The sequence below is a fragment of the Temnothorax longispinosus genome, unplaced genomic scaffold (assembly GCF_030848805.1).
Source record: "Temnothorax longispinosus isolate EJ_2023e unplaced genomic scaffold, Tlon_JGU_v1 HiC_scaffold_17, whole genome shotgun sequence".
Lineage (NCBI taxonomy): Eukaryota > Metazoa > Arthropoda > Insecta > Hymenoptera > Formicidae > Temnothorax > Temnothorax longispinosus.
The window spans coordinates 389,441-411,255 of record NW_027269981.1 but is presented as its reverse complement, the minus strand read 5'-3'; the positions used below and the strand labels follow the sequence as shown (position 1 = coordinate 411,255).

General features: G+C 50.5%; 1 long non-coding RNA gene across 1 annotated transcript; it reads right to left on the bottom strand.

Moving 5' to 3' along the window:
• Positions 1-4,263: 4,263 nt before the first annotated feature.
• LOC139823735 (uncharacterized) lies at positions 4,264-5,408 on the bottom strand. Its single transcript, XR_011734865.1, has 4 exons — positions 5,161-5,408; positions 4,673-5,011; positions 4,425-4,550; positions 4,264-4,289 (listed from the first exon to the last, which is right to left on the bottom strand). It is a non-coding gene; the product is annotated as an uncharacterized lncRNA (long non-coding RNA).
• Positions 5,409-21,815: the final 16,407 nt, after the last annotated feature.

Genomic DNA, 21,815 nt, shown 5'->3' with positions numbered 1-21,815 from the left:
GAGGTTTTATCACGCGACACGCATCACCCTCGTGACGGGCGGCCGACGCCGCACCGTTCTTACAATCCGATACCAGGTCGGTCGAGTCGGGAAGAAACGGACGCCCCTTCGGTATTCTTACGGGGAGTCAGCGGGCGGGCTATGTCTTACCCGTAGAAACGAAACGAAAAGCGATCATCCTCTCAATGGATTCACGGCAATGGCGCGTAGGCAAGGAAACTCTCAAACAAGCCTACGCGTCTCTCTCAAAATTTTGCGCGACACGATACCGACACTCCGCCCGCCGTTCCCCGATACCTGATGTCCGGGATGGGTGGCTGGTTACATCTCGTCCTTCCTTCCTTCACTCTATCTCTTAGGGCCGCCGCCCTCGCTTATTGTCTCGGTACAATTCTCCTCGGAGTCCTCGGTCCGTCCACGCTCGCGGTCTACCCAACAGTCTCTCGATCATTCCCGCGGCTTCGACTCGCGGCCCTCTAGATCAGGGCGCTTCACCGCACCGGCGGATGGCGCCACGCTGTCGAAACGGGCCCTCCGACCGCCTCTTCCTGAAAACTATAAACTCGGCAGTACGCGCGTAATACAAAGATGGGAATGGGGAAGACTGTGACGTGCACACGGTGCAACGTCACAGCACATTGGCGCATGTACAATATAACAAATCCTGTTAGCGGTATATAATGTTAATACCTTATTTGTATACATCGCATTGGTGTTTTTTTTTAATTATTGATTTCAACAAAAATACTATTTTGCACTTAGATCCAAAATCCGCAGAAAGTTCTGACAGAAAACGTGCAATTACAGCATTTAAAATTATATAAAAGAAACTTCTATAGTAGATAGTCTGGTAAAAATATATGTAAAATTCTATTGACCAATCACAGTCGATTATTCTTGAATTGTAAAAATCTCATTAGTCAATAACTTACTGCTTACGTCTTACTGTATACTCCTGCTGCCATTGTAGATGACGCTTTATACGTCAATACGTTTCTTGTGCGTTGATCTACGTTACGTTACCATACGAAAATTTTATGCGGGGCTCTAACCGATACGTTTCTTGTGCGTTAATCCACGTTACGTTACGCTACGCCCTATCATACGAGAGTCTTGTGCGGAGGCTCTTATCCAGACAAATTTGCATAGCGCATAAACATAAGCGTAAGAAATTGATTGGTTTACATGTATATGTGCAAAAGGAAATAGACCAATCCATCTCTTTATGTCATATGCTTATGCACCTATGCAAGTTTGTCTGGGTTGACCCTTAAAAAAAGCAGCAGCGCCAAGTTTTTTACAAGAAAAATTTATTTATTTTATTTTAATTAAATATTTTTATTTTATAATGTTACCTCTTTAATTCTTTGTGATTAAAATAATTCTTTGTAATATTATAATTTTATCAAGGAGAATTAAAACTACTACCACTTGGGTTGATAGAAAGACTCTCAGGAATACAAAGATACATACCACTTGGGATGAGTTAGGTAACACAATTTTGTTTCATTTTTTAAAAGTAGTTGCAAAATTATTTTTTCAAAGTGTATATATTCTCTTTGCAATTGGCGCAATTTAAAGATTTCATATCTTTTTTTGAAATACGTATCACTTAGGTTGAATTAGGTAACGCAATTTTGTGAATTATTTTGTTAGGGAGAAATAAAGCTACTATACATATATCATCACTTGGGTTGAGTTAGGTAACGAAATTTTGTGAATTATTTTGTTAGAAAGAAATAAAGCTACTACCATTTTAGATTTTTAGATTTACAACATACATTGCGCGTGTACTTGGCGCCTTTTTTTACCTTTTTTGAAAAAGGTAATTTTGTACTGATATCATGCATTTTGTAGTGATAAGCAAGTATCGGCAAAAAATTTCCATTTTTTCATTTTTAATTATTTACAAATTGACAATAACAACTAATTAAAGTTTTATTAATTTATATATATATAAAACCTCTTATTTTTTACAAATCTACATATATGTGTATTTAATATTCGTATTATATAGAGAAATCGCTATAACATTAAATGTAATAATAGTTATAATATAGAACTATTGTCTCCTATTTTTGAAATTTATTAAATATGTATTGAATTAAATACGTATTTATTATATTTAATGTTATTCTGCAATTCTCTATGTTAAGTGGATTAAATACACATATATATCGTATATATAACATTATATATATAACATAACATGTTTTTTAATCATGTTTATCTGCAATAATTAAATTTATTTATATTAACCAATTATTATTTTTAAAATAAAAAATTTACCTGACAATGTGATTATTCCTTATCCACTAATTATTAAATTTCAAATAAGTAATTATTTATGTATTAAAACACATGAAGAATATAAAACGGTGCGAAACTGGAAACTACTGGAACAGATTCGGGTCTGGACTATAGTTATTATTGGTTCGGATTCCTTGACTGCTTGAACAGATCGACTAAGAAAAAGTTTAGTATAATGGACCATGTTCCCGAAAATATTACATACATGGATCCAACTTGTATCAAACCTATGATATTAATACGTGATTATAATCGATATACTTGTATATATTTATTTTTTGTACAGTTATGTTCAAGAAATGACAAGAGATGATACATCTAATATTTGTAAATAGATTCTGTTAGAGGATCTGATCATGGATTAATATTTTAATACTGTTTCTGATTGTTATCGTATGAAATTACGTAGGATTAACCTATATTCCCACTGTCCCTATCTACTAACTCTAGCGAACCACGCCATGAACGCTTGGAAAAATTAGTGAAAGAAGACCGTGAGCTTTCTAGTATGTTTTTTTGTATATATGCTAATTATTATATTCAAGTCATTAAACTATTCATGTATTTTTATTTTCCCTCCAAATGTTTGCGAAAACTTAACTATTTAGTAGAGCTACATAATCGCGTAAATGAATTAAATATTTCACATAACTCACAGTCCTTAAAAATCCAATGTATCTATATATCTTAATTATACAATAGATGATAATATATAATACAGCTGTTTTATAATAATCAATTGTACGATGAAACAAAGTTCATTTCTCTTGTTACCAGTCCTTGAATCTGAATTATTGAACAATTCGTTGAATCTAATATCAGATTTTTAGCTTTCTTCCTAGTTTTATTCCGACACTGTAACGTTTGTAACTTTTTGTTGGCTCGAAGGTTCCCATCTACTCGCTGTAAAATGTGTTTTGTTTCCTCTCGTACCATGATCTAATGAACACAATAAAAGTCTAACAAAGTATTCTTTTAATAATAAATACCTAAGTAAAACTTTTCCGACATGTGATTCCTCGTTTTCGACAGAAGCATCGTGCATAATACAATATCATCGTGAACGTAAATGTGAACAGAGGCCCGCTCTTTCCTCGTGCCTAATCGCAATATTACATACATTAAATAACATGCCAACATTGTGATATTGCTTCATAAGTTTTATCATTTAGTATATTTACCTTAGTTACAATAAAATCAGTTATAGTTGCAGTAAAACGTATAATGGTGCGGTAATAAGATTCTCCTTGACATACATTACTGATCTGCCATTACTGTTTTAAGCTCGCTGAATTCACGCCTCAGAACTTCTAAACATCTCTGAAGAACCTAATAGATAGAATTACCTGTGTGTGAAAATTTAATTTATGCAGCAGAACATTATATATATGCCAATGTTACTCCAAAAGTGACACTGGAGTATTTTAATAACTTAAACGTTCTCTAAACCACTGAGACATTCACCTTTCTTCATTATAACACTCCGACGATGGTCAGATCCATCCCAATAACTGAATGTGATCTCAATTTCTTCTTCCTTCAACGCGTTCTGCTTTCTACCCCATTCTTGTCTCAATTCTTCCCTAAGTTTTTATTTTCCTCCTCGTCCCGGCGAAATTCCCTACTGGCAAAAAAACATGTATCTACATCTGGATTTTTCTAAATCTTCTTAATCACAGGGCCCTCAAATTGCACATTTTCTGACTGCGGGGATTTTTTCGGCATTGTCTTCGTCAGAAGACATCTCAGCTTCATCTTCGTCTTCGTCCAGATTAAAACCTTCACAAATAAAATCGCTAAGAACGTAAAACGAAGCGTCGACCAATCCCAATCAAGTCTCTTCCGTAACTCCAGTATGTTACTTGATTGTGAGTGATCGCTTTTCTGTAACGTTTTACGTGCTTCGCCGCTTGAATCTGTCTCTTCTGTGCTCTTTCTGTCTGCTTTAGTGCTTTTCCCTGCTCTTTTTCACGTTCCTTCTATCAAAGCATAAAATACATGCTTTAATAAAATAAAAGCATAAAATACATAAAATACAATATTTTTATCTTTTTCTAACTCTTAAAACTGGAAAAGAATAAAAAATAAGTTGAACCGATAATAAAATAACTTACGATAATTCCTTCGCGCGTAAACGGGATTGATCTCCTCGGCATCAGCTCCCTGCCGTCAATATATACCTGTGAACAGGCTCCTTGATCTCTTCGGTATCAGCTCTCTGCTGTCAATATGTAATACCTCTACAAAGTAAAAATGTATTGTATAATCAGAATACTAGCAACGTGCACAACTTCATTTGAGGTTATAATTGGGTACAACATTCATCGCACGATACTGTTATAATTGCAAATCGGAAACGTACCTCGAGTCCAGCTCTTCTGCGATCAACGAAGTCGGGATCGAACGTGTCAGTCGTCACTTTCTGCCAAGCGTAGAGAACCTTCTTTTCCGGCAGCGGTGGTAACACGATGTAGGGATACGAAATCTCGGGATAAGCACGAAGAAATTCAATTTTCAATTCAGTATATCGCCGGCACGATTACGGTGTTACTGCCGTTTCGCGTACGCGCGTATGCGCGCGTTGTCGCACCTTATACCTCGCGACAGCGTGCGGCTCGTGCAAACGTTAACGCGCGGCCGCAATCGCGCGGCAGAAACGCCTCGTGTGAACAGGCTCCTTGATCTCAGTATCAGCTCCCTGCTGTCAATATAAAAAATAATATAATAGGTTATTAACCTGTATGTATAAACACTCACGTAAACGTAGTATAAACAGTAAATAAAATAGTACAAGTATAACAGTAATATATAGAATAAGATAATTATAGGATAATTACATAAAACAATTACCTTGAATTAATCGTCGCGTCGCGTAAAGAGTCACGGTCGGTCTCGCTCCGCGCGTACTACCGTATCTCTCTCGAGATAGGTTATAACTGATGAACTGACTGACACTCTGACAGCGCGCTAAACGAACACACTTGTCTGCACTGCACTGCACTGCACTGCACTGCGATACTAACGCTGCTAGCCGCCAGTGTCGAAAAAGTGAAAGTGACGTTCTCTGTTTGTTACATGTATGTTATAATGAATGAGAGCGGTTGACGTAGAAAGTATCTTAAAAAAATTTTTGACATTTGGACTTTGCGTCGCAATATCTCCGCTCGTAGGGCACGTAGCGGAATATTATAAGAGAAACCTTCCCCTAATTGGACCCCAAGCTATCGATCAAGCCTAATTAGAACTTGATCCGTTCACTCGTTATCGAGATCTCAACATCTCGTATACTCGCAACCCGTCGCGTCGCGTAAAAGAGTCACGGTGCGGTCTCGCTTCGCGTGTACTTGGCGCGAGACACTACCGTGTCTCTTGATGTCAATACCATGGCGTGAAATCATCCAATAGTAGGTCTTTTCAGAAAGATGCATTTAATTGTGGAATTTATGTAATATATTATCTAGACTCTATAATACGCGATATACCATTTGATGAAAACTTTAACCCTGACAATATCGAATTATAATTGCCGAAACTTTATTAACGTCATCCAGATGTGTGAAAAAAGTTTGTCAATATTGCTTTAGCGATCGCGAAACACCTTTGGTGATGTGTAATACTTGTCGACGTTGGGTACATCAATTTTGTCTTAAAAAGAAGTTTAATGACGCGACAAACTGGGAACATCCAAGTGCTAAGTACAGATGTTTATTATGTAGCAGAGGTTTTCGCCCTTGGATGAAGTATGTAAAATAAAGTTTAAGCAATTGTATAAAAATCTATTTTTCCCATCCCTCCTCCCCGTAAAAACCATTTTTTCAAGTTTATCTTAATCTAATTGAGCAGGCAATCTTTTATCTTTGTTTACGTTGAAGCCGTTCGGTCAGATGGTGCGTGCGCAGCTCTTGAGCCAGCCACGAGTGGTCCTGCGGCGACTCTCCGCCGAGGAGTTGCGGCGGGCAAGCCGACGGTCGACCGCGGTACCCCAGAAATCGCGGGGTGCAGCGGGAGGGACGTGGCTATCCGGGAGGCGGCAGAGGCCTTGAGATGCGCCTTCCAAATCTAGCGGACCATAGTCACGGTCCAGGAGACGGTGACGGTGACGGCGGTGCCGCGAGCGACGACACCGGACGAGCGGGACGAGTCATCCGAGGGGTTCCGCTGCCCAACGTCCGGAGAGGAGTCCCCATGGGACGAGGGGAACGTCCCCGAATTAGAATAGGTGTAGCGCGAGCGTTCCGAGGACGGACTTTACTAGGGAGTCAAAGTCTTACCATTATACGTTGTGCATTTTGATTTTATTTGACCATAGTGTCCTTTCCTTTTGATTTCGATCCGTCCGGCGCAGTAGGAAATAAGATAGGGTTAAGCTGTGCGATAACGGTCGCCGAGCAGCGGCTCATATAGTTAATAAGTATGTCCTTTTCCTTTCTTTGGCCGATCCATATACGTTTTAGTTTGCTTTCTGGCACAGTAGTGCCCGGCTCGACCATGAGTATTGTTTATTTGTTCGCGCATGGATCGCAATACTGCGCGCATAACATAAGGCGTCGAGCCACACACAATCTTCAGACCGGGAACGCTCGGACCCGAATTTGCGAAAAATCGCGAAGCCGACCGAGCCTAGTGACAACATACGGAAGCGCGGACACGAAGCGCCAAACCGCGCGGGGCGCGTGACTAAAAAACCACCTGTGCCGAACCACAGTCGTCAAATAGGGACTCACGCGAAGAGCGCCGCAATCCGGGCACTGGGTCACGAGATAGCGAACCGCGGACACAAAGTACCAGCACCGTGCGGAGCGCGCGACGAAGAACCATCTGTGCCGAAACATAGAGTCGCGAGATAGGCATATCCAAAAGCGCCGCGATCCGGTCACTAAGTGACGAGATAGCGAACCAGGCGTCATCCACGGGAAAAAAACCCACGGTGCCTCGAGAGCGAGACCTGGTACACCCGAGGAACAGGTCGCCGTCGAGCTCCGACCACCCGGACGCAAGTTGCGGGGACGGTCCACGAAATCGTCAACCGGACATCGGCCACGAGAACAAAGCCCGGAATATCGTTAGTAGGGATCGTGGAAGCGAGCACCGGGGGTCGCCGTCACCGGCGGGTATCGCGAAATCGACCTGGACGTTTTCTTCAGGAAGTCGGTCCGGAATCCTCTATAAGGACGTAGGAGAGGACGTGCGCGCAGGTCGGCGCCGTAGAAAGTCGAAAATTCAGGGTGGTGGAAAACCACTACCCGGGAGTCGATTAAATGCGTCGCACTTAAGGTGATCCTAAAGCCGTGATCCTAGCCGGTTTTTTTTCAGTTTTTTTCTTAGCACTAATCTTTTAATTGGCTTTATAGAAATGCAAAATTCTTGTCTAGAATTAAAGTACGCATCAAAATCTAGGTCATGGTGGTCGAATTTATATTGAAAACGAAAAAAATTAATATTTTTTGTTATACGTGACGACCACCACATATAAATTCGACCACCATGACCTAGATTTTGATGCGTACTTTAATTCTAGACAAGAATTTTGCATTTCTATAAAGCCAATTAAAAGATTAGTGCTAAAAAAAAAAACTGAAAAAAACCGGCTAGGATCACGGCTTTAGGATCACCTTAAAGCATAGCGAGTGGAAATTTCCGCCGGGAACATCTGGCACGGCCAGAAGCGGTAAACACCTATTGTAACTGCGTAGCGTAGAAAAGTACCGAAAGAGAAAGCGGCCGTGACACCATGGTGGGGGTAAAATATCGTAGGGAGCCACAGCGAAGAATATTACTCGAGGCAGTCTCTCGTGGACACTTGAAGCGGTGACACCCCGTCTCGCGCGTATATCTTGGCGTGTCGCAGTAATTATCGCGATTACGTTCCGAATTACGAAATTAGATTACCCCGAGGTCCGAAACAAACGGGAACGCCCGCATAACGCGTTACAATTCGCCGATACGAAAGGCGAACGGTCTTAGAGTACCGAAAACGGAAACTTCGCACTTGGCGAGACGTGCGACCGCCATCTTGCACGGAACGAAAATTTGTGAACAACCATCTTTGTGAAACGATAATTATGAATAAATGGAACAATCATTCGTGAAAATATCAACGAAGTTATCGATTACTTACCTTCTACTTAGCTGATCAAACGGAGGGCAGACATCTTGCGAAGGCGGCGATCCGGGTCGGAAATCATCATCGGTGCTTCAGCGGTGGGAAATAGAGATGAGCCATCCGTGGCGGAAACCTGAAAAGAAGCAGTATTAATTAAGTTGATTAACCACGTTACTCGTACTTACCCCGTGAGAGCGGTGGTCGGCCATCTTGTGTACGCGTGAGTCCCGGTCGGCGCGCAACAGCGGTGATCCATGGGTCGGCGACACAGATGAGGCATCCGTAGAGAGAACCTGAAAATAAGACGAATTAATTAAGTTGATTAACCATTGATACTGTGACTTACCCGATCAAGCGGTGGTAAGCCATCTTGGTCCCGCGTTGACTCAGGCTGGTGATTGATATCGGTGATCCGAGAGTAGGCGCCGAAGATCGAGCACCCGTGGCGGGAATCTGAAAATAAAGGAGAATTAACTAATTGAGGTGACACGTGATAGTCTTCTTACCTGAACAAACGGTGGTCATCCATCGTGGTCCTTGGTTGATCTTGGTCGGTGGCAAGCGGCTAGGATCCGAGGGTAGGCGACGGTGATGAGGCATCCGTGGCGGGAACCTGAAAAGAAGAATGTTTAAACAAATTGGTTAACCATAACCTCATAGATACTTATCTTCTCGGTGGGAATAGGACAAACCGAGTGGCGACCGATGACTTAGGGGACAAAATAGCGTGTCTCGTAGCCCGATTATGTATCGTTCGGTTACAACCTAACAAAACTGTTGGTTAATTCACTAAGTTCGTACATCTGATACTCTTCATAATAATTATCTTGCACTGAAAGCTTCCGCGGTTTCTTGCAGCAACATTCCGTTCGTCTTATTCATAAATTTATCCACGATTATGAGCATGTTCTCCAAGGTGTTAATCAGTTCATTGTGCTGATCCACGACTTTGTATAATTCTGCTTGATCGCTAGACACGAAGTTTTGTATTAAGCTTCAGTTTTCTATCTTTCAAAACTTGATCCACACTTTTATAACAGTATCTGATTTTTTCTTGTTGTTATTATTTTATTTTCTCTTTTTTTTTCTCCTCGAAAAATCTTTGATGTCTTTACCAGATCAATCGCGCCTCTTTCTCTTTTAATTGTAAGATGTAAATTGTGTTCCTTCACTGGCACGCTTATATTCCTTGTAATTGCTTATCTAAACCTTTAGATTCAATTTTCATTTAAATCTATAATATCTCTTCTATTAATTTGCAATTTTACTCATCGTTGTGATTTATAAATAAATTATCTACAGCAATAATTTAACATCAATGCCTTTCCAAATATCCATTTTACTTTTCATCAACAATAGATTTACATAATTGTGTTCTTTTACTTAGGTTGTGACCGGACGGTACGTGTTGAGCCCGATTCCGGCGGATAATATTCCTATCAAACGGTCGCCACTCGGTTTTACCTTAGACTACCGAGAAGGTAAGTTCGCATCAACGCCCCGATTATTCGCAAGACGTTAATAGGAATTATTTGTTTCAGAAGGATGTCCCTGATGGATCACCGTTGCTGCTTCTCATCCCTGGATCCTCGCTTTACATCGCATACCAGATAGAGGTAAGTAAGGATAAATTAATTATATCCTAATTATTTGAATTCTATTTCAGACTGATGTCCCTGTTGGATCACCGTTGCTGCTTCTCATCCCTGGATCCTCGCTTTACATCGCATACCAGATAGAGGTAAGTAATTATAAAATAATTATGTGATAATTATTTTATGTTTTGTTGCAGATCGACGCCCGGAATGGATCGCCGTTGCCGTTATCCGTCTCTGGATCCTCGCTTTACCTCGCATACCAGATAAGGATAAGTCCCGATAATTATGTTTTAATTACGTACTAATTCGCTTCTTTTCTTTCAGATTCCCGCCTCGGATGGATCGCTGCTATGTTGCTGCTCTCCTTCCCCGGATCCTCGCTTTACATCGCATACCGGATTGCCGCTGGCCAACGTTGGATCATCGCCGAAGGACAAGGTAAGTAGAAGGTAAGTATCGATAATTTTTTATAATTAATCAGGAAAATTTGTTTCAGAATTAATTAATCTTTAATTCCAGATCATCATTTCAACATTACAGGCCGTTTCACAATATCATAAAGGTGTCTCACAACGCGAGTTTCTCGCCTCGGTGTGAATGTCGCTTTATTTTAATAAAGTTGCACAATTATTCAAATTGCGTATCTCGGCTTATTCGTTTAGTCGATACGATGCTTTTATTCCAGATAATTATTCCGATCGGAGGACTTTGTGCCTCGTGATTGTTAAACTATGATTACGCACTCGGCCGTGACCATCACTCTATCATACAATGTTCGTGCGCTGAATTAACGAACGAGTATTCGGTGGTTAAATACAATGATTAATAATGTCCGCACAATATTCCGTATCCGCGTGACCCAATGCCCGTGGTTGTTATATACTCGATAATTGCACTTCCGTTAATTAACAATGTATCCGAATTTTAACTCGCGTATTGTTGCTAACACTCGATTGTATTTGGCAATTAATTGCCCCTCGCTGTTATTTAAGACGAGTAATTTTTACGCGATAGTACGCGGGAGTTCTCGGTTGTAAAGTATAACGCGTATGCCGATCGTACAGAGTGTGATACGTGTATTCGCCACGGCTATACCCGAGAGACTGCCACGAGCGGTCGCTCTCGCTTGGGCTCCCCACTTATGCCGGATCGTTCCCACTCCCCGGAACTTTCTCGATCGTCTATTGTTCGCGGCCGGCACATCTGGCGCGATCAGGCGAAAACATGATGATTTTCACTACCCTCTCGCGTGCCCTTTTGCGCATCGCCCGTTCTAGAAGGTTCCCGTGGAAATTTCCACGCGCAACGCAGTGCGAGAACCTTCCTTCCTCGGTACCGCTGCACCAGGTATCCACTCGCGGAAACTGTTTGACGCGGACGACGTCGACCCATGCGCACCTCCTCGGAGATGCCCCTGAAGGTGAATCTGGGTGTTCTCCCTGTAGACGACGTCCGGGTGACGTCGGTGTCGTCGGCCGCTGACGCCGACCCTCTGGCTGGGTTTCCCAGGAGCTAGTATCGCTGTTCCGGGCCACTGTTCCCGGAGATGATGCGTATCCCGGGGATCTTTGTCGGAGCTCGACGTCGACCCCCTAGGCGGGTGTCCCAGGACTTGGTAAGGCCGTCGGATGGATAAGTTCCTGGCGAAGATGCGTTTCGCCCGGACTTTGTCGGACAATGGCGTTGACCTCCTGGGGAGGTATCCCAGGTCTTGGTAAGACCGTCGGATGGGTAAGTTCCTGGCGAAAGTGCGTTTCGCCCGAACTTTGTCGGACAATGGCGCCGACCCTCTGGAGAGGTTCCTCTGGTCCTGGCGAGTCCGTCGGACCCCTCTTTCCCTGGAGAAATTACGTTTTCCGGGGATTTTCACCGGGTCATGGCGCGCACCCCTTGGAGCTGTTTCCCAGGTCCTCGGATGACGTTTCAGCCTGGTTGTTCCTGGAGAAGATGAAATTTCCCCAGAACTTAGTATTTCCTTGGCGCCCACCTTATGGACGCGCGTACCGGGTCCGAGGGATGATCCTCCGTGCCCCCGATACGGGTTATCGTCGTAACTCTATATCGGCGTTTGGAATTAAACGCGCTTACCTTCGTACGATTATTATCGCTTAAACTATATCGACAACCGCTAAATAATATAAGACCTTTATGATCGGCGGTAAGTCAAACTATCAACTAAACGTGGTTTTGTACCGGTCGGCCGGATATAACTCTAAACTAAAATTACGCGCGGTATCTACCGTCTTGCCGAGCCTATATTCTAATGATACGCAAAACTAAATGTACTTAGCTATACGGGCTGTCAATGCAACTTAATATATCTCTCAGAAGCGCCGTAAGTGTAATATCAAAATAAAATGAATCATGGCATACATGAAAACGAAACGAAAATAAAGTAACTGACCATTCGGTCAAGCGATTTATGCAACTCAAAACTAAATGAAAGAAACGTGTATTTGTATATATTAATCGACGAGCCGTCTCTCCCTATTTCGGCTTCCAGGCCTCGTCATCCTCGCTCTCGCTTTCTTCCGACGGCGACTCGAAATCGTCGGAAGGCTGCTCCACCGGGCCGATCGGGAAATCATACCCTATAAATTCCGCGATCGCATCTATTAGCGGAGGAGGCGCGGGAGTCGTTATCGGGAGCTGTAATGCCGACATTAACGGCGTGGGCGGCATGCATGGGAGTTCGGTCTCCCGTGGTGCAGATGTCGCTGCTATGCTCCCTTGAGGCGGCTGCTCTCCCTCCGTCGCTCGTTCAGCCTGTGCCGCGCGTGGCTCCGCAACGGGTAGTCTCCGCAATATTACCCGGGGTGATTGTTTTGTCAAGCGACGCGGCTGTTGGGAAGTGCCCGGTCGCAAGGTTAGGTTCCATCCCCTCCAGGGGGTGGGGGGAGTCCTCCCGGAGCCTCTAGGGGCCCGGGGGAGCCCTCCACTACGGGTTTTGCGTACCCGGAGTGCCCGAGCACATCAGTACCGTAATCCACGGCATTCCGCAAGGTCTGTCGTGGACCGGGGAGTCCTTTTTAGGACTTGCGAGGCAGACTACCTCTATAAATAACTGTCCGGTCGGTCGGGACCGTGAGGGGAAAGCCTTTGCTCCCGCAACCGACCTAAGGGAAGGAAAACCCTGACAGAAAACCGGGGGACCGGTCGCCCTGCTTAGGAGTTGGGATCAGGCCTCGGCCATCCTGACTCCAACGGCCGGTAGGGGTTGGCGGCCCTGACTACAATCGCCCGGTCGGCCGGGACCGTCAGGGAAGAGTTTCTACTCCTCCCGCCGGCCTGGAGGAAGGAAAACCTCGATAAAAAACCGTGGGGTGGGTCTTGAATCTCTCGACCATTGCACGCCGGTGCTCCGGCAGGTCGGGAGATTCGGACTCGTCACGGGGGGAGCGGGCCTCTCTCGTCCATTGCACGCCGGTGCTCCGGCGGGGCGGGAGAGGTTTCGCTGGGGTCTCCTAGGGGATCCGGGTGGGAGGTCCTCACCTCCGAGGCGGGCAGGGATGCCGTCTCGCCGAGGAGGTGGGAAGACCCTCGTCTCGCAACCCATTGCACGCCGGTGCTCCGGCAGGGGAGACGGTGGTACCCCCTTTCGGGAGTCCCTGTACGTGGTGCAGGGACGACCGGAGGGGAGGCCCGTGTTGGGGACGTGCACACCAGGGACGTGGTCCCACGGTGTCTCCAACACGGAGGGCAGTCCCGAACCGCTCCGACGTATTCGGAGGCCGGGGTCGGGCTGCCTGGGTGGGTGACCCGTCGGGCCGCTGGGACATATTCCCAGGTCGGGGCCGGCGGGTCTGGTCACCGGACGTAAGGGCCGGTGACGAGTACGGAGTCCGTTGGGTCGGCGGTGGTGGGGGCGCTCTGTGTCCCCTGCTCGTGCGCGGCGGGGACCGGGATCGAGCGTGCTCGGCCGGGGCCGGGATCGAGGTCTCTCGGCCGGCCACCCCTCGTTGCGTGCGGGTGGGGGTGGCGGGGTTCTCTCGCCGGCGTCGACCGGCGGACGGTGCCTCAGGGGTCGGGGGCGGTCTCTGGGGGTCCTTCGGGGCCTTCGGGGGGCGCTCTCGATACGGGTGTGGCGAACCCGGGGGTACCCGAGGGCTCGGGCAGGCTGGGCTCGTAAAGCGGGTGATGCCAACCAGCCTAGGGGAAGGACACCCCGAATATAAACCAATCAAAACCTTATGGGAAATGTCTTTTAAGGGAAAAACGTTTACTGGCTCAGGGGATTCGGACCCCCAGGGCCCGGCGAATGAGAGATACCGTCCCGGTCTCTCTCCGTCGTCATCCAACGACGGGCATGACTTTTCAACAGCTGCATCGTTGAGGGCGAGCGGTGCAGTGGAAGGAGCGATCGCTCAAACCACCAGCCAGGGTGGAATCAAAGGGGTAGAGAAGGTAACCGTTTCGTCGTCCTTGGGGGGAAACAGTCCCCTCCTGTCCGACTACGAATCGGAGCCGGAGCATTCGGCGGCGTCGCAAGACGGCGTCGCGATCCGAACGACGAAGAAGAGGACAAGGAACACGTTCCTCTCCACCACGTCGGATTCGGAGCTCGAGTTGGGCAAGGGTGGCGAAAACAGATCGCACCCGAAGAAAATGAAAGACGAGCGTGCCGCTTCTCTCTCTGGGACAGCGGCGGAAGAGAATGACCATCTCTCGGAAGAGAACGACCGTCAATTGAACGACGAAGAGGACGACCGTCAATTGGACGACGGGGACGACGACGACTGCGTCGAAGTGGTCGAAGTAGTCAAAGTGGCTCAGAAGGCGCAATTCCAGCCCGCTGTTGGACTGTCCAGAGAAGAAGTCAAGAGCGCACAGGAAATCCTGGAGGAGACCAACGAGAGGCTGGCCAAGATAGGCGGCCCCGACGGCGATGCTTCGCTGAGCATAGCGAAGAAGCAGGACGGACGTATACGTCCCCCCTCTACGGGGGAGTACTACTTGAAACAGCTTAGGGACGCGAGCAAAGATCTCATCGCTCAAGCCCAGGAATTGAGGATGCTGAGGGACAACATGATTCCGGCGAATCTGTCCCACAACCGGAAGCTAGCGGAAAAGGTGGCGACAGAGGAATTCAAGAACGCCCCAGCCGCAACCCTTCCCAGTGAGGTGTTCGAGGCCATAAACAACATTGATTTGGTCGCGGACAAGTCTACGAAGCTCAAAGGCGAGTACCGGGCTTTACTGAACAAGGGCGCGGCCCGCATCAAAGCCGCGGTGACGGCTCTCGTCGAGAGATACGAGGCCCCGGAGGTGGGCTTGACGAGAGACGTAGAGATGGAGTCTCTGAGGGAGCGGCTAACCGCTCAAGAGAAGGAGATGGAGGCTCTGCGACGCGAAAGGACGCGTACGAAACAAGCACGGCACGAGGAGCAGACTCGGAACGAGTCCCTTCAGAAGGAGCTGTGCGAACTTCGCTTCGAGATAGAGCGTCTCAAGTCGCAACGAACCTCCGGGGGAAACATACCTCCACCGTCGTCGTCCAGATCGAGACCGGTTCTCGATAGGGAGGCTAGCAAAAAGCCTCTTCCTCCGGCGTTCACCACGTCGTCGGAAATCGAGGACGAGGACGTGGAAATGGCCGAGACGTTCGGCGTGAAGACAAACCGCCCGGTGGATGGGGCGGAGAATAAAGACGAGGACAGATGCACGAGGGATGAGGTTCTCGCGGATATCGCGATGAACGGGATGCCCCCCGCTATTCGTCCGTCGGTGCAGGGAGTCAAGCGGATCATCGACACCGCGATTCCCGCCGCGGGAGCGGGGGGAGGCACTTCCGGCGTGGCAGCCGTCGCCTCGACCATGGAGGACAGGCTGGCAAAAATGCTAGTCCTCTCCGTCGAGGAGAAGGTAAAGAAGATGAGCGAGCGACTGATGGCGCATGTCGATCAAATGATCGCCCTGCCCGCACCCAAAGGAGGGACAGCCCCTCTCCAGAAACCTGCGAAACCGTCCTTTCCGACGCGCGAGGCCGACGTTCGGGACCGGAGCACGGGGAGGAAGCTCGCGGACAAGAGCGAGAAGACCCCCGGGAAGAAAGGGAAAAAGAAAGGCAAGAAAGGGAAACAGGTACAGTCCGCTCCCGCACCGGCTGCGCCCGCCGGGATGCGGACGCAGAAACCAGGACTTGCGGGTATTCCCGCTTCAACGGGGGCGTCGCAAAAGCGCCCTGGGACAACAGGGACTGAAGCGAAAGAGTCCCCCGCCGTGGCTGCGGAGGGCAGTTGGGCCCAAGTCGTCGGACGCAAGGCCCAAAGGGCCGCGAGGCCCGCGCCCCCGCCCGAGGCGGCTGCGTCATCGAGCGGGACTCGACCCGCGGCGCCGACCGGCTCACGGAGGACCGTGAAGCCTTCGGTCGGGAACACCAAGGCCGGGACAAGTAAAGGAAAGAAGGGGAAGAAAGGCGCGTCTCCCCCCTCTCCACCTCAGTCCGAAAAGGACAACAAGAAGAGGAGAAGAGCGCCGCGCACCGCGGCGGTCACGTTAACGTGTCCGCCCAACGAATATACGGAGTGCATGGCGCTGGTCCGTCAGCGTATCGTGCTGGCGGACCTGGGAATCATCAAGACGCCGAACGTCAGACGGACCGCGACTGGGGGTATCAGTCTGGAGTTATCCGGTCAGGGTAGCTCCGATAAGGCTGACGCCCTGGCCGCGAGGATGGCGGAGGTGCTCACGGGGAGGGAAGGGGTCAGAGTTGGTCGCCCCGTGATGACGGCTGACCTTCGCCTGACGAATTTCGAGGAGTCAGTGCTGGAGGGTGAGGTCAGGCACGCAGTGGCGACGAACGGCGGGACGCCGCCGATGAGCGTGCACGTTGGACCCATACGCAAAGGGCCCAACGGGTTGTGCACCACCGTGGTGCGGTGCCCGCTCGCCGCTGCCAACACAATCGCCTGTATGGGGCGCTTAACGCTGGGGTGGTCCTCGGCTCGGGTGGAGAAAAGGCCTCTTCAATGTTTCCGCTGCCTTGAGCTGGGGCACACCAGGGCGTCCTGCCCCAGCGAGGTGGACCGCACTGGTACGTGTTACCGGTGCGGCGAAACGGGGCACCTTGCGCGCGCCTGCCAGGCCCCGGTGAGGTGCGCCGTGTGCGCGGGAAAAGGTCTCCCTCAGGATCACAGGGTCGGGGGTCCCGCGTGCATCGGTTGCAGGAGCAAGGTTCGCCGCGCGAAGAAAGGGAAGGGCAGGCCGCCCTCCCCGACGCGCGACCCCGCACAGTCGACCGCCGGTGCCAAAGTCAAGGCTAAGGCCAAAAGAAAGGCACCGATGGATCTCGAAGTGACTGGCTTCGAGGTCAGACACGCGGGGAAGAAGATGGCAGGTCTGGCGGCAGAGGAGACGGGATTCGTGGAGCCCCGAAGCCGCAGAGGCAGCCGAGGGTCAGGCCGGCCCTCACGTCGGCGACAACGACCGTTGCGACGTTGCCCGAACAGATGGAGGTCGAGCGGGTCGTCGACCTGACCGAGACGTGCGATCCGACTCCACCCTACAGTCCTCCCTTCGTGGAAAAGGACCTTAGGGCGATACAGGAGGTGGAGAAAACCGCGAATGACCCTCCACTCGAGATGGAGATCGAGGAGGGCGTCCCGTCGAGAGACACAGAGACGGAGACGAATGAGGACACGGGCAACGCCACCCCGGAAGACAAAGAGAAGGAGAAATCGGAGAACCTAGTGGGCTACATCTAATGGCCCTCAGAATCCTCCAGGCTAATCTGAATCACGCCCGCGCGGCCCAGGACTTATTCTGCCAGGTCCTGGCCGAGCGCGGGTGTGGTTTGGGTATCGTGGCGGAGCCATATCGCGTGCCTCGCGATCACCCCTGCTGGTTCAGCGACAGGGGCGGCTCCGCCGCGATAACGGTGAGAACAACGCCGATGTCCCCTCCGTGCAGCCTCAAGTGTGCGGGGGAGGGATTCGTCGCCGTTGAATACGGGCCCATCTGCGCGGTGGCGATCTACGCCCCTCCCAGCTGGACCCGTGCCAGATACGGGCAGCTCCTCGCTGAGGTCGAGGACTGCGTGCGGTCGTGCACGACTGGTCGGGTCCTGGTCGCGGGGGACTTCAACGCGAAGTCCACGCTATGGGGTTCCTCGCGGACCGATCAGAGGGGCGACGTCACCGAGCGATGGGCGGCGGGTCTCGGCCTCTGTTTGGCGAACAGAGGCCGGGAGAGCACGTGCGTGCGGGAGCGAGGGGAGTCTATCGTGGACCTCACGTGGGCCACGCCCCTCGTCGCCCGCGATTTGCACAACTGGCGGGTGGTCTCCGAGTTGGAGACCCTCTCGGACCACCAATATATCGAGATGGTGATCCGGGGAAACCCGCCGGGGCTGCTCACCCGCCGCCTGGCCGCTGGCAGAACACAGCGCAGATGGGCCCTCAAGAAACTGGACGCGGACCTCCTGAAGGCCGCGATCCTGGCCCTCACATGGAACAGAGAGGACGTGGATCCCGGGGGGGCGGAGGCCGACGCGGAAGACGTCGACGGGCTCGCCGGGGATATGGTCAGGTTGGTGTCGCGCGCGTGCGACGTGGCCATGCCCCGGCTCAAGCCAATGCCCCCCTGAAGACAGGCGTACTGGTGGACCGAGGAGTTGGCCGCTCTCAGGCGCTCCTCGGTCCATGCCAAACGCCAATGGAGAAGGGCGCGTGCGGGGCGATACCGTGGCGACGCCCTCTCCGAGGAGGAGGCCGGGCGGGCCTGGCGTTCCGCCCGCCAGGACCTGGCCCGAGAGATTTGCGCGGCCAAGGAGCGGGCCTGGAAGGAGCTCCTCGACAGCGTGAAGGAGGATCCGTGGGGGTGCCCCTACAGGCTTGTATTGAACAGGCTGAAGCCGTGGGCGCCCCCGTTGACGGAGTCGCTGGCCCCCGAGTTCGTCGAACAGATAGTCAACGAACTCTTCCCCTCCGCGGATGGGGGGGAGGTAAACTTTCCCCCCACCGCCCATTATGAGTGGGAGGAAGCTTGGGAGGTCAGTGACAAAGAGCTGTCGAGGGCTCTCAAGAGAGTCAGGAGAGGCAAGGCTCCTGGCCCCGACGGCATTCCGGGCCGCGCGTGGACCTTGGCCGCGGGGGGAATCACCGGAGACATGAAGCGGGTGTACACCGCCTGCTTGCGAGCCGGCAGATTCCCCCGGGAGTGGAAAATGGCCAGCCTAGTGCTCTTGCCAAAGCCGGGCAAGCCTCCGGACCAGCCCGGCGCGTACCGTCCCATATGCCTGCTGGACGAGGCAGGCAAGATATTCGAGCGAATAATCGCCGAGCGCCTCGTCCAGCACCTGTCCCCCGGAAGGGAAAGGAGGGAATCTCGGATGACCAATTCGGCTTCCGTGCCGAGAGATCAACCATTGACGCGATAAAGCGCGTCCTCTCTCGGACGGAGGCCGAAATCGCGGAGGGGGGGGTGGTGGCAGGCGTCGGATTCGACGTCAGAAATGCCTTCAACTCCCTCCCCTGGCCCGTGATAGGGGACGCCCTGAAGGCGTACGGCGTTCCCGACTATATGATCGCGGTCATCCGAGATTATTTCCGGGACAGGGGTCTGATGTATACAGACCGGGACGGTGTCCTGAGGGTTCGTTTGATCGAATGCGGGGTCCCCCAGGGGTCGGTCCTGGGGCCCCTGCTATGGATCATTGGAATGATCGAGTCCTCAGGACTCCCCTCCCCTCGTGTTGCTGGCTCTCGGGATATGCCGATGACATATACCTGGGAGTCAGCGGGGAGGGGTGGCGGGAGCTTTTCAGGCTGGCCAACGCAGCAGCTGAGAGCGTGGTTCGCTTGATCGAGAGACTGGGCCTAAAGGTGGCGCCCCAGAAAACCCAGTTTACGGTTTTCTACAACAAGAGGGAGCGGGGCCCACCTCCGGAAGGGCTCTGTCTCTCGATCAGAGGAGTGAGAGTCCCGACCACTCCGTGGATGAAGTACCTCGGCATGTGGCTGGACAGCGGAAGGAGCTTTGGCGAGCACGTGGCCCGCGTAGCCCCGAAGGCCACGCAGATGGCCACCTGTTTGGCTCGGCTTATGCCGAATCTCGGCGGGGCAGGAGGGCAGGTGCGTCGTCTCTACGTCGCGGTGGTCCACTCGGTGCTGCTATACGCAGCACCGATATGGTGGGAAAAGGTGAGCCAGACGGCTCACCTTCGCGGGCGCCTGGCGGCGGTACAGCGGGTCGTCGCGATCCGTGCCGCCAGGGCCTATCGGACCGTATCGCACGTGGGGGCGACCGTCCTCGCCGGAATACCGCCCGCGCATCTCATCGCGAGAATGCACGCGTCAGTGTACGAGAGCATCGCGGCGATGCGCGGGCGCCGGCAGGTCATCGTCCCAAGGGCGAGGGCGTTGCTAAGGGGCTCCAAGGAAGGGAGGCCCTCTTTCGGTAGGCAGAGTCGGATTATCGACGTAGGAGCGCGAGGCGGAATTGCCGGGTAATGTATCCAGCGAGTTTCGATGCAATCCGAGCGCGGTAAGGCGAAATAACCAACCGTAGGCGGAATCGGCTTGCCAACGTAGGAGGGCGATCCGGAGGCGCCGCGTAGTTGAGCCATCAATTACCGATGGATTCCGAGCGCAGCGAAACGGAAAAGGCAACGCGAAGCGGAGACGAAGCATAATCGCAGGGACAAACCCGCGATAAGATTTAGCATAGATAATCATAGCGCTTGGCGAGCAGAAACATGTAGAATCTTCTAGATAATTCCAAGGCTCGAATCGTTAATAGAATCAAACGCGAGCGTAAACATGTTTGTGCGAAATGTGAAAGCGAGCGGAATGCGGAAGTGTTTGCGCTACTGCGAAGCGAGGCGTACAGATGTTGGCCAGATGTGCGACTGGGAACAAAAGGAATACGCGAACGCGAGCGAAAGAAAAGTGAAAGTGTTGACCCGCGACTACAGGTGTGCGACATATGCGAGGCCACGAACAATGAGGCCATTCACGAAGCTATTGACACAGCTGCCGTTCGAAGGCACAGATGTTCGGCGGTAGCGACAAGTGGGGCTATCCCCACTCGATCGAGGTAGGGCAGCCGAGCCCAGGAATCGAGGATTCGTCTCTCGGCTTTCGATGCAAACGGTCTCGCATCGAGGAACTCGTCTCTCCCGATAGATTCAAACTAAGCGTAGAGTGTTGGCTTCCTGTAGTCAGGAGCATCGGCGTAAGATAGAACTCAGCCTATAAACGCGTACGCGAACGGCGAGCGAGAGCGAGAACGATCCCGCTCAACGGTGCGTGATTCCGCGAGTCCATGTAACGTAACTATAAAACAAAAAAGAAATAAATTAGATTTTACCTCTTGTTACGAAAACATACGTGTGACGATTATTCAATGAAGACAACCTGCAAAGACTTACCTATCCCATTCGTAATCTCGCCTGTCGGCCGCCCGAAATCCTCCATCGACGAACGCACAGAGGCTGAGGCCCAGCCAAGCGGCTGTCCAGCAGAAGCAAAGGAAGTCCCTTGAGCGGAGAAGTCCAACAGGTCCAGCGGGTCGATCCGGAGACAGATGGGAGCTGAAACAGAGTCGTAGAGAGGGGAATTAGCAAAGTCAGCGAAAGATTGGTCATTCAAAGTATCTTTCTCGATAGGCCGAGGTTAAAATCGAGTGGCGACCGTGATAATCAATGATCTCAAGGGCGTGTGGTTAATGTCAATCCTCCGTCCGGCTACAAGGTGCACTCTCGGGGGGCACCTGCCGTCCTAAGACCGGCCGTTGGCGGGGTAAGAACGGTGATCGAAGAAGCCATCCCAGCCGTCCAATCGGAAGAAATGGAGGTAGAAAATTTG